We start from the raw sequence: 11,053 nt of genomic DNA on the forward strand, positions 1-11,053 counted from the left end.
GGTATGTTAAGGCCTTCCCTTCTTTCTTTTGGCATGGTCTAGATTATACGAAAGAAATGAGCAAATACACGGTTTCTATAAATTATTCTATTCGTAGAAATAGTAGGGGTGTCTATATTCTTGATTCCCCATGAGAATTATTATTTCCTTCTGTTCATGGGTCTCAGAATAATACGCAGTTAGAAAAATTTATCCGGAAGGAATATTGAGATTATTACGTATTTTTCATGCAATTCGTACATGTGCATTGACCCATGACCAGATAGCGTTATATACGCGTATATATGTAAATATATGTATATGGGATATGGGAAAAAGTTACGGCGTTATATACGCACCCCCACCTGATCAGTTGGTATATGATGATGATATTGCCCACAGTGGATAAAATATGATTCAAACGGCGTTATATACGCGTATATATGTATGTATTCAAACGGCGTTATATACGCGTATATATGTATGTATATATATGTATATGGGATATGGAAAAGTTTATGGCGTTATATACGCACCACCACCTGATCAGCTGGTATATGTTGATGATATTGCCCACAGTGGCTGAGATGATATGATGGGATGCTCCCAGTGGCTTTATGATATTATGTACACCATACCTATGCATGACATGACATTTACACGCACGTGCATGACGTTATAAATGTTTCAGTATTTACAAAGTTATTCAAATTTAAAAATGTGTTTCAGTATTCCATGTTTCATCTATGTCTTTTACGTACTAATTTTCATGCCTTACATACTCAGTACATTTTTCGTACTGACGCCCTATTTCACGGGGCCTGCGTTTCATGCCCGCAGGTGCATGTAGGCAAGCTGACGGTCCCCATTCTTAGGATCCCTGATCAGCGAGAGTTGGCGTGCTCCATTTGATCTGGAGCTGCTTTTGATATTGGTACGATACATTTGTACATATATATGTATATGAGTATGACGTGGCTCAGTCCCGTATTTGTACAGTTATGTTTCTGTTAGAGGTCTGTAGACAGTATCTCTAGTTGGGTTCTATGTGGCCTTGTCGGCTTTCAGTTTTTGATGTATAGTTGTTTATAGCAGCCTTGCCGGCTCGCCCACTGTATTCTGCCTGTATACGTACATATGCCTTGATGGCAGGCTTCTTTCACGTATGTTAATTTTGTAATGCAGCAGATGTTATTCAGGTTCATATTTTAGATGCATGCTTAGGGGTGTTTGACAGGTAAGACTCAGGCGCCCGTCGCGGCCCATCGGTTTGGGTCGTGACACTGCCATTGCTGAACCGATTGACCAGTTGTACGAAAGGCTTAAAGTTACTGATTATGTCACTCCTATCCCTTCTATAACTCCTAAAAACCCTTCTTAGTGGGTCAATCCAAATAAATCTTGTGCATACCATTCCGGCATGAAGGTATATACCATTGATGAATGCCGCTCTCTGAAAGATAAGATCCAGACTCTGATCGATAACAAGATCATTGTAGTAAAGGATCCTACTCCGAACGTCCGTAACAACCCTCTGGCGGACCATAAGGGTGGAGGTGTTCACATGATTGAAATAGAGGATGATTGGGATCCCAAAGGATCGATCGGTTTAATCACAGAAGGTGACGAACCAAAGAAGCAAATAGTCACCCTCAATCTGATTGTAGTCCAGACTCGGCCTTATGGGGATGCCGAGGTAAACATGTATATACCACTAGAGTTTTAAGCACCACCCCCCACAAAGACTCCAACACCAATTGAGATCGAGTTTGGGTCTCCAGCAAATGCACCCGCACCGTTTGAAGTTGCGGTTTTACCCTCCAAAATACATGCTCCGTTCGGAGTAAAGGTGCTCATCCAAGTAACAATGTCAGTCGTAACACCATTCCATACAAATGCCATACCTTGGGATTACACAGCCGAGGCGAGAAGGAAAGGGAAAGCTAAATTCGGGGAAACAGTTGTGGCACAGGGTATGACAAGAACCGGCAGGGTTTATACTCCGGAGCATTTAGCTAAGTCAAGTAAGCGGGCCTCTGGTCGGCCGACCATCACTAAAACCGGGGCCGATGATCTTTGGAGAAAGATACAAGCCAAGGAATACTCAGTCATTGATCAGCTGAACAAAACACCGGCACATATTTCTATTCTAGCTTTGCTGCAGAGTTTCGATGCACATACAAATTCCTTGTTGAAGGTGCTGAGTGAGGCATATGTACCAAGAAACATCACCGGAGGACAAATGGCAAACATGGTAGGGTAGGCATTGGAAAGTCACAAGATCACTTTTCATGAAGATGAGCTGCCACCAGAAGGGTTGAGTCACAAAAAAGCGTTGCACATCACCGTGCAATGCGAAGATTGTTTTATGACTAGGGTCCTGATTGATGGAGGCTCCAGCCTCAATATTTGTCCATTGGTAACACTCAGAACATTGGGAAAGGGTCTGCATGAGATCAAGGATGGGGCCATCAACGTCAAAGCTTTCGATGGTTCCCAAAGATCTACCATTGGGGAAATCAGCCTGTGTTTGAAAATGGGACCTACTTGGTTCGACGACAATTTTCAGGTTATAGACGTGCCGACATCTTACAACTTGATATTGGGACGGCCGTGGATTCATGCCGCTGGGGCCGTAGCATCAACACTGCATCAGGTGGTAAAATTTGAGTGGAACCACCAAGAGGTGATCATTCACGGCAACGATAGCAATCCCATATACTGTCGCCAAACCATCCTAGCAATTGGAGGAAGGAGAAAGATAGACGGGGAAACCTATCACCACATCGAGCGAGTCAACGCCGTTGACAAAGACAAATGGTGGGACAACAAAATTGAAAGCATATTGAACTGGAGCGGATATGAGTCTAGCAAGGTACTTGACAAGAACCTCCAAGGAATCACCAAGCCGATCAAACTGAAGAAACATAGCACCACTTTCGGTCTGGGATACGAGTATACTTGGGAGGAATTCAACAACTGGTCGCCATCATGGTGCGGCCCATACTACCTGTTGGAGAAGCCAATACCACATTTGGAGTAGACTTTCCAGCCGGCCGATGTTATCTATGGGTCGGAAGAAGAGGAAGCACTGGCAGCAGTGAGGAACTTGTTCCTAGAAGACGATGATATGGATTGTTGTGTCATTTTTGAGGAGGAGAGGGGGAAGGCCCTTCCATACAAGCCGTAAGCCAAAGAGCACGCCTCAAGAATTGGACCATCAGAACCACCAGAGCTCGGAAAGCCTTTGGGTAGCAAGGCTGAACAAAGCATCATGCACTATCTTTTATTTTTACTAGTTGATTTTCCTTTCGCATTTTTGAATTTTCGCAATAAGATCTTCCAATGTTCAAAACAGTTATGAAATTTATCAAAGCATTTCGGTTTCCTTACAAATCTTACTCTTATTATTTTCTCTCATTACTTTACTTATACAGCATTACTATTACCTATCTTGATGAACCAATGGTTGTGACATGCAACGAGACAACGCAACAAACGGACATAGATTCAAAGGAAAATGATATACCGGAAGAGATTGTTAAAGAGGTTGAAAATTTTGAGAACAGACCTAAGTCCAACCTGGACGAGACCGAGATTGTTAACCTGGGAGATGCAGAAAATATCAAAGAAACTCGGATCAGCGTTCATTTGTCACCGTTAGAAAAGGAAGAATACATAGAATTTCTGAAGGAATATGAGGACACATTCGCTTGGTCATATGATGACATGACTGGATTAAGCATTCTATTGTGGCCCACAAACTGCCAACTGATTCGACATGTCCACCGGTAAAATAGAAGCTCAGAAAGTTTAAACCTGACATGAGTCTCAAAATTAAGGAAGAAGTCACTAAGTAGGTCAAAGCTAAAGTCCTAAAGGTAGTAGAATATCCGACATGGTTAGCCAATATTGTGTCGGTGCCGAAGAAGGATGGAAAGGTCAGAATCTGTGTCGACTACCGGGATCTCAATCGGGCCAATCCAAATGACGACTTCCCCCCTTGCTGAACATACATATTCTGATCGACAATTACGCCAAGCATGAGTTGCAATCATTTGTATATTGCTTCACTGGATATCATCAGATCTGGATGGACGAAGAAGATGCTGAGAAAACGGCTTTCATTACGTCGTGGGGGATGTACTGCTACAAGATGATGCCATTCGGGTTAAAGAATGCAAAGGCAACCTACATAAGGGCCATGACTACTATCTTCCATGATATGATACACAAAGAGATTGAGGTGTATGTAGATGATGTCATCATAGAGTCCAAGAAAGCCACTGACCACAAGAAAGATTTGAGGAAGTTCTTCAACAGACTGAGAAGATACAACCTGAAACTGAATCCTGCGAAATGTGCATTTGTGGTTCCTACCGGAAAACTACTTAGGTTCATTGTCAGTTGCCGAGGGATAGAACTGGATCCATCTAAGGTCAAAGCTATACCATTCTGCCACCGCCAAAGAACAAGAAGGACGTAATGAGCTTCCTTGGAAGACTTAACTACATCAGCTGGTTCATAGCACAATCTACGATCATCTATGAGCCGATCTTTAAGATGTTAAAGAAGGGCGCCGCTACCACATAGACTGATGATTGCCAAAAAGCTTTCGACATAATCAAGGAATACCGATCAACACCACCAGTCTTAGTTTCGCCTGAGTCGGGTAGACCTCTATTACTCTACCTTGCAGTATTGGATGGAGCGTTCGATTGTGTTCTGGGGCAGCATGATGAAACGGGGAGGAAGGAGCAGGCCATCTATTACCTTAGTAAGAAGTTCATTATGTACGAGGCTCGGTATTCTCTGTTAGAGCACACCTGTTGTGCTTTGACTTGGGTAGCTCAGAAGTTGAGGCACTACTTCTGTGCCTATACTACATATCTCATATCAAGAATGGATCCCTTGAAGTACATCTTTTAGAAGCCCATACCCACTGGCAAGATGGACAAGTGGCAAATCCTGTTGAGTGAATTTGACATTGTCTACGTGACTCAGAAAGTAATCAAAGGACAGGCACTAGCAGATCACGTTGCTGAAAATCCCGTGGACGGAGAATACGAACCCTTGAAAATATATTTTCCTGATGAAGAGGTATCATTCATAGGAGAAGACATTGCAGAATCCTATGATAGTTGGAGAATGTTTTTCGATGGAGCAGCAAATTTCATAGGAGTTGGCATAGAAGCAGTCCTAGTATCAGAAACTAGTAAGCATTCTCCGGTATCTGCCAAGCTCAGGTTCCCGTGCACCAACAACATGGCCGAGTATGAAGCCTACATCTTAGGGCTCAAGATGGCCATTGACATGAACATCCAAGAGTTGCTAGTAATTGGGGATTCAGACTTGCTTATACATCAGGTCCGAGAAGAACGGGCGACCAAGAACGCCAAGATACTCCCTTATCTGTATCATGTACAGGAGTTGAGAAAGAGGTTCACAAAAAAGAATTCCAGTATATTCCCAGGGTCCAGAATTAATTCATCGATGCACTAGCTACCCTATCATACATGATACAACATCCAGACAAGAATTTCATTGATCCCATTCTGGTAAAGATCCATGATCAGCCCGCTTAATGTGCTCATGTTGAAGAAGAAGCATATGGAAAGCCTTGGTTTCATGATATTAAGGAATACTTGGCAAAAGGAGAATACCCAAAACTCGCAAACGCTACTCAGAAGCGCACGCTTCGGAGGTTATCCAACAATTTCTTTCACATCGGAGGAATACTGTATAGGAGGACTCCTGATTTGGGATTACTAAGGTGTGCCGACGCAAAGGAAGCATCCAGGCTATTAGAGGAAATTCATGGAGGGACCTGCGGTCCACATATAAATGGCTTTGTTTTAGAAAAAAAATACTCTGAGCTGGTTACTTTTGGATAACTATGGAAACAGACTGCATCCAGTATGTCCGAAAGTGCCACCGCTGCCAGATACATGCAGACATGATAAAGGTGCCTTCAAATGAGCTTAATGCAGCAAGCTCGCCGTGGCCATTCGCTGCCTGGGGAATGGATGTTATCGGACCAATCGAACCCTCTGCATCAAACGGGCACATGTTTATCCTAGTAGTGATTGATTATTTCACCAAATGGGTTGAAGCAGCATCTTACAAGGCAGTGACTAAGAAAGTCGTGGCAGATTTCATCCGCGACCGTATCATGTGTCGGTTCAGAATTCCAGAGTCAATCATTACTGATAATGGCTCCAACCTCAACAGTGATTTGATGAAATCCATGTGTGAAACCTTCAAAATCAAACACAAGAATTCTATAGCCTACAGACCTCAGATGAACGGAGCCATAGAGGCCGCCAACAAGAATATCAAGAAGATACTAAGGAAAATGATAGAAAAGCATAAGAAGTGGCACGAGAAGCTATCATTTGCTTTATTGGGATACCGAACCACAGTCCGCACATCGACATGAGCAACCCCTTATATGCTGGTCTACGGTACAGAGGTAGTCATTCCCACTGAGGTAGAAATTACTTCCTTAAGGATCATACAGGAAGCAGAGCTCGATGATGCATAATTGGTGAAGAGTCGTTACGAGCAACTAGCTCTCATAGATGTAAAAAGAATGAATGCAGTTTGCCACGATCAGCTCTATCAGAACAGAATGTCCAGAGCCTTTAAACAAAAGAGTCAAGCCGAGACAATTCACACCGGGGCAGCTGGTGTTAAATAAAAATTTTTCGCATCAAGATGAAGCCAAATGGAAATTCTCTTCCAACTGGCAGGGTTCGTACATGGTTCACCAGGTTCTGATAGGAGGAGCTCTCATACTTGCAGAAATGGACGGAGAAGTTTGGCCAAAGCCGATCAATTCAAATGCAGTCAAGCGACACTATGTGTAATCTTTATGTTTTCCTTATATGATGTAATTTAAACTACGCCTGACCTGATTCCCGTTTAAGAGGGCATACATAGGCAGCCCTATGGGTTCGGTCACAATTCAATAAAATTTCCATTTCCCCCGCTATTGGAAACTGGGGCAGAATTTTGAGGAGGACCCTCAAAATTCTAAAGTCGATTCCAGCCATTTATCATTAACAGTCGTTAGGAACAGTAGCCCAGTAAACTGGGACAGAAATTTGAGGAGGACCCTCAAAATTCCGGAGCAAGATAAGTTGCAATGTCTTCAACCACGTCGCAGTCGTCGGTTCATCTAAAGAAAACTATTCTCGATTATGTATCTGTACTATATTTTTTAATAAATCATACATGTCTATTATTAAAATTGCTCTGTTTAGCAACGCTACCCCAGTGATATATACGGTATCACCGGATCAAAGCCGAGGAGGTCAAGCAAAGCCAGCGGGGATACTAACTAACCGTTCCCCCTTTACAAACTCACAATTTTTCTTTGGATGCAGGCACTTTAGTTGCAAAATCATCAAATATACTATACGCTCACTCACAAAGTTCAGGAATACAACCGTTGCACTTGCTCGCAACTGCTATTCGCACACAACAGTGTCCCCAGCAGGCACAATATCCCCAGCAATCACGATACTGCAATCCGCTATCAGCTAAGAAAACTCTATTGTCGTTTGCCCTTTTTACTTCCTGCATAAGGCTACCATTCTGCCTTCCGAGACTAAGCATTGTCTCCATCTGCATTTTCTTGCATTGCATAAGGCTAACATTCTGCCTTTCGAGGTTAAGCTCTACCTCCATCTGTATTTCATTGCATTGCATAAGGCTAACATTCTGCCTTCTAAGACTAAGCAATGTCTCCATCTGCATTTCCTGCATTGCATAAGACTACCATTCTGCCTTCCTAAGTTAAGCTCTACCTCCATCTGCATTTTTTTGCATTGCATAAGGCTAACATTTTGCCTTCCAAGACTAAGCACTATCGCCATCTGCATTTTCTTGCATTGCATAAGGCTAATATTCTGCCTTTCGATGTTAATCTCTACCTCCATATGCATTTCCTTGCATTGCATAAGGCTAACATTCTGCCTTCCGAAACTAAGCACTGTCTCCATCTGCATTTTCTGCATTGCATAAGGCTACCATTCTGCCTTCTGAGGTTAAGCTCTACCTCCATATGCATTTTTCTTGCATTGAATAAGGCTACCATTCTGCCTTCCGAGGTTAAGTTCTACCTCCATCTGCATTTTCTTGCATTGCATAAGGCTACCATTTTGCCTTCGGAGGTTAAGCTCTACCTCTATCTTGCATGGCTAAAAGATCGCCACTTCATTTACTTCTTGCATGGCTGAAAGATCGCCACTATATTTACATCTTGCATGGCTGAAAGATCACCATTTTATTTACATCTTGCATGGCTAAAATATTGCCACTTCATTTACATCTTGCATGGTTGAAAGATGGCCACTTCATTTACATCTTGCATCGGCTGAAAGATCGCCACGTTATTGACATCTTGCATCGGCTGAAAGATTGCCACTTTATTTACATCTGGCATAGCTGAAAGATCGCCACTTCATTTACATCTTGCATCGGCTGAAAGATCGCCACTTTATTTACATCTTGCATCGGCTAAAAGATCGCTACCTACTGCATCTCATAGGCTGCAAGATCGCCAAATCATCCAAAGGCGTCATTGTTCGGAGGCAACATTTTCATAGCCCAAGAATGCCATGCCATGGCCTGAGGACCCCTTTTATCTTTTGCATAACATTATTCAAAGGCGTCATAGTTCGGAGGCATCATTCTCATGGCCCGAGAGCACTATTTCATGGCCTGCGAATCCTTATTATACGCTTCATGGCCCAGGACGTCATGGTCTAAGGACATCATCCTAACCGTCCAAAGACAACATTCATGGTCCAAGGGGAACTTGCATCATGTTTAAATTTCCACACAACATATTCTTCATTTGCAGGTAAACCAGCGAGCAACGACCTTCTCAGTAGGAGCAATCCCGCTCCAGTTCTCGCAACCCTATTAGACTTTAACCATCCATCCTAACCCAAATATCGCGTCCGTCTTGGAAAATCTCCATCAGCATATTCCGCCGACGGATCTTGAACTACATATGGCCTGATTCCTGTAAGACCAGGGATATGTAGGCAGCTCAGGAGCCAGAGCTCGGTCAAATTCTTCAAACCATTCTGTTCGGTCAAAATTGGCCATCATATCTTTACCCGATAACTTTTTCATCCTTCCCGAGTAAAGAGGGGCAGCTGTTGTTACCCAATTTTTCCCTGTATATTTTTTTATAAATGCAAAATACTTTCAAAATAGCATATGTATGTATATATAAGTGTGTCCAAATGTTTTAGTTTTTTTAAGTTTGTAAAGATTTTTTAAATCAATTTATTGACATATTTTAGCAGTACAAAAACCAATAATTATTCCTCAAATTATCATTTTGGTGATTAACTTATTTTATTCTCATATTTATACCAAAATATAGTTAAGGTAATTTTTAGACATTTTTACAAATTTATTTAGTATTTTTAAAGCTAAATTGCTTATAATTGCAACTTCAGCCTATTGTAAGATTTAATTGCGTTTATAATTACAAAATTGATTCCAGTATTTTTATTTAATATCTATACATTATTAATTTGTTTTGTACCTTTAATTTATTTCCAGAAATCATTTACTATTTTTTATAAAATGAAAAGTGGAAAAGTGGCTATTTAAATACTACCCCTATTTCATTTCAATTGTAGCCCAAATCAAACCTCCCCCCCCCAAATTAAACCCAATTGCAATTTTAAATTACTCGACCCCTGACCCGTTTATCCAACCCACCCGGATTCCCTTTTTATCCAGACCGTTGATCAAAATGATCAACGACCACGATTCTACCTTTCCTTTTTTAATTCACAAACACGCCAACCCTAAAATCATTTTTCACTCACCCGTTGCCTTTGAAACCCCTCTCCTCTCTCAAACTTTCTCGAACCTTCCCTAACCCTAGCCACCTCTCATCATCTTCCACCTCGAACCCCACCGGAAACCATGGTTTCCCAAGCTGTGAGGGCCCTATACTCACCTCCCCTTGCTCTTACATACCTGATACCGGAATATTCGAGGCCAGGCCTCAAAGGTTTGCACCCAGACCTCTGCTGATTCAAGATTCCAGAGTCATCGTCGGCCTTGCTCCGTCGTCCCATGGTGTTTTGAGCCTGGTTCTGACCTCTCCGACTCAGATCGGTAACATTTTCAAAGCCTTTCTCATTTCTAGGGTTGTTTGGAAACCCTAACCCTTCGAGGTTTCTCCGATCTCTTTATATCTGTTGTGTATATGTGCTCTCTTTGAGTTTTCAAATGATCTCCCTAACTTTTCTTTCGAAAATTACTTTTCAAAGTCTTTCTTTTACGATTTAGGGTTTTCTGAAAATGCTTAAGTGTTTCTCTGACTTTCTTTTCCTTTTCTTTTGTGTGTATTTGCCTCTACTATGTTCTATGTTTTCCGTCTACCATGTATGTTCTTCTACTGTGCTTTCTATATTCCGTTCTTATATGTTCTTCTACTGTGCTATCTATACTATGTTCTTGTATGCTTTTCTACTATGTCCTGCTACTTTCTTCTACTATGTTCTGGTATGTTTCGCCTACTGTATTCTTCTACCGTGTTCTTAAGTGTTCTTACTATTTTTCTTCTATTGAACTTTGTTTAAGTTTCTTTTAAAAGGATCTTCTTAAGCATGCTTTCTTATACTATTCTTATCAGTATTTTCTCATCATGTTTCGAATTAGTTTCTTTACTCTGTTTGCCTTGAACCCCTCTACTGTATTTACATGTTATTCATGAGTTCTGTTGTTGGAAGAAGCATGTTAGAAGTTTCAGTTCTTTTCTGAAACCTCTAAACATGTTTCGATTCGACTACTTGCCTTATAATCTCTGTACTTGATTCAAGGTGGAAACCCTAGAATTTGGGGGTTCTGCCGAGGTTTGATGGAACTAGGGTTTTATTTTAGAACCCTTAACTCTTTTGGACTGACTTTGAGTCTCTAAACTGAGTTTGGATATCTTTATTTTCATACAATGCTGAACTTTTTGCTAAACTCTTCTACACTGGATTTTTTCTACTGATTTACACGACAGCCTTCTTTCATGCTCACATGCTCCTTA

The sequence above is a fragment of the Nicotiana sylvestris genome, chromosome 6, assembly GCF_000393655.2.
Source record: "Nicotiana sylvestris chromosome 6, ASM39365v2, whole genome shotgun sequence".
Lineage (NCBI taxonomy): Eukaryota > Viridiplantae > Streptophyta > Magnoliopsida > Solanales > Solanaceae > Nicotiana > Nicotiana sylvestris.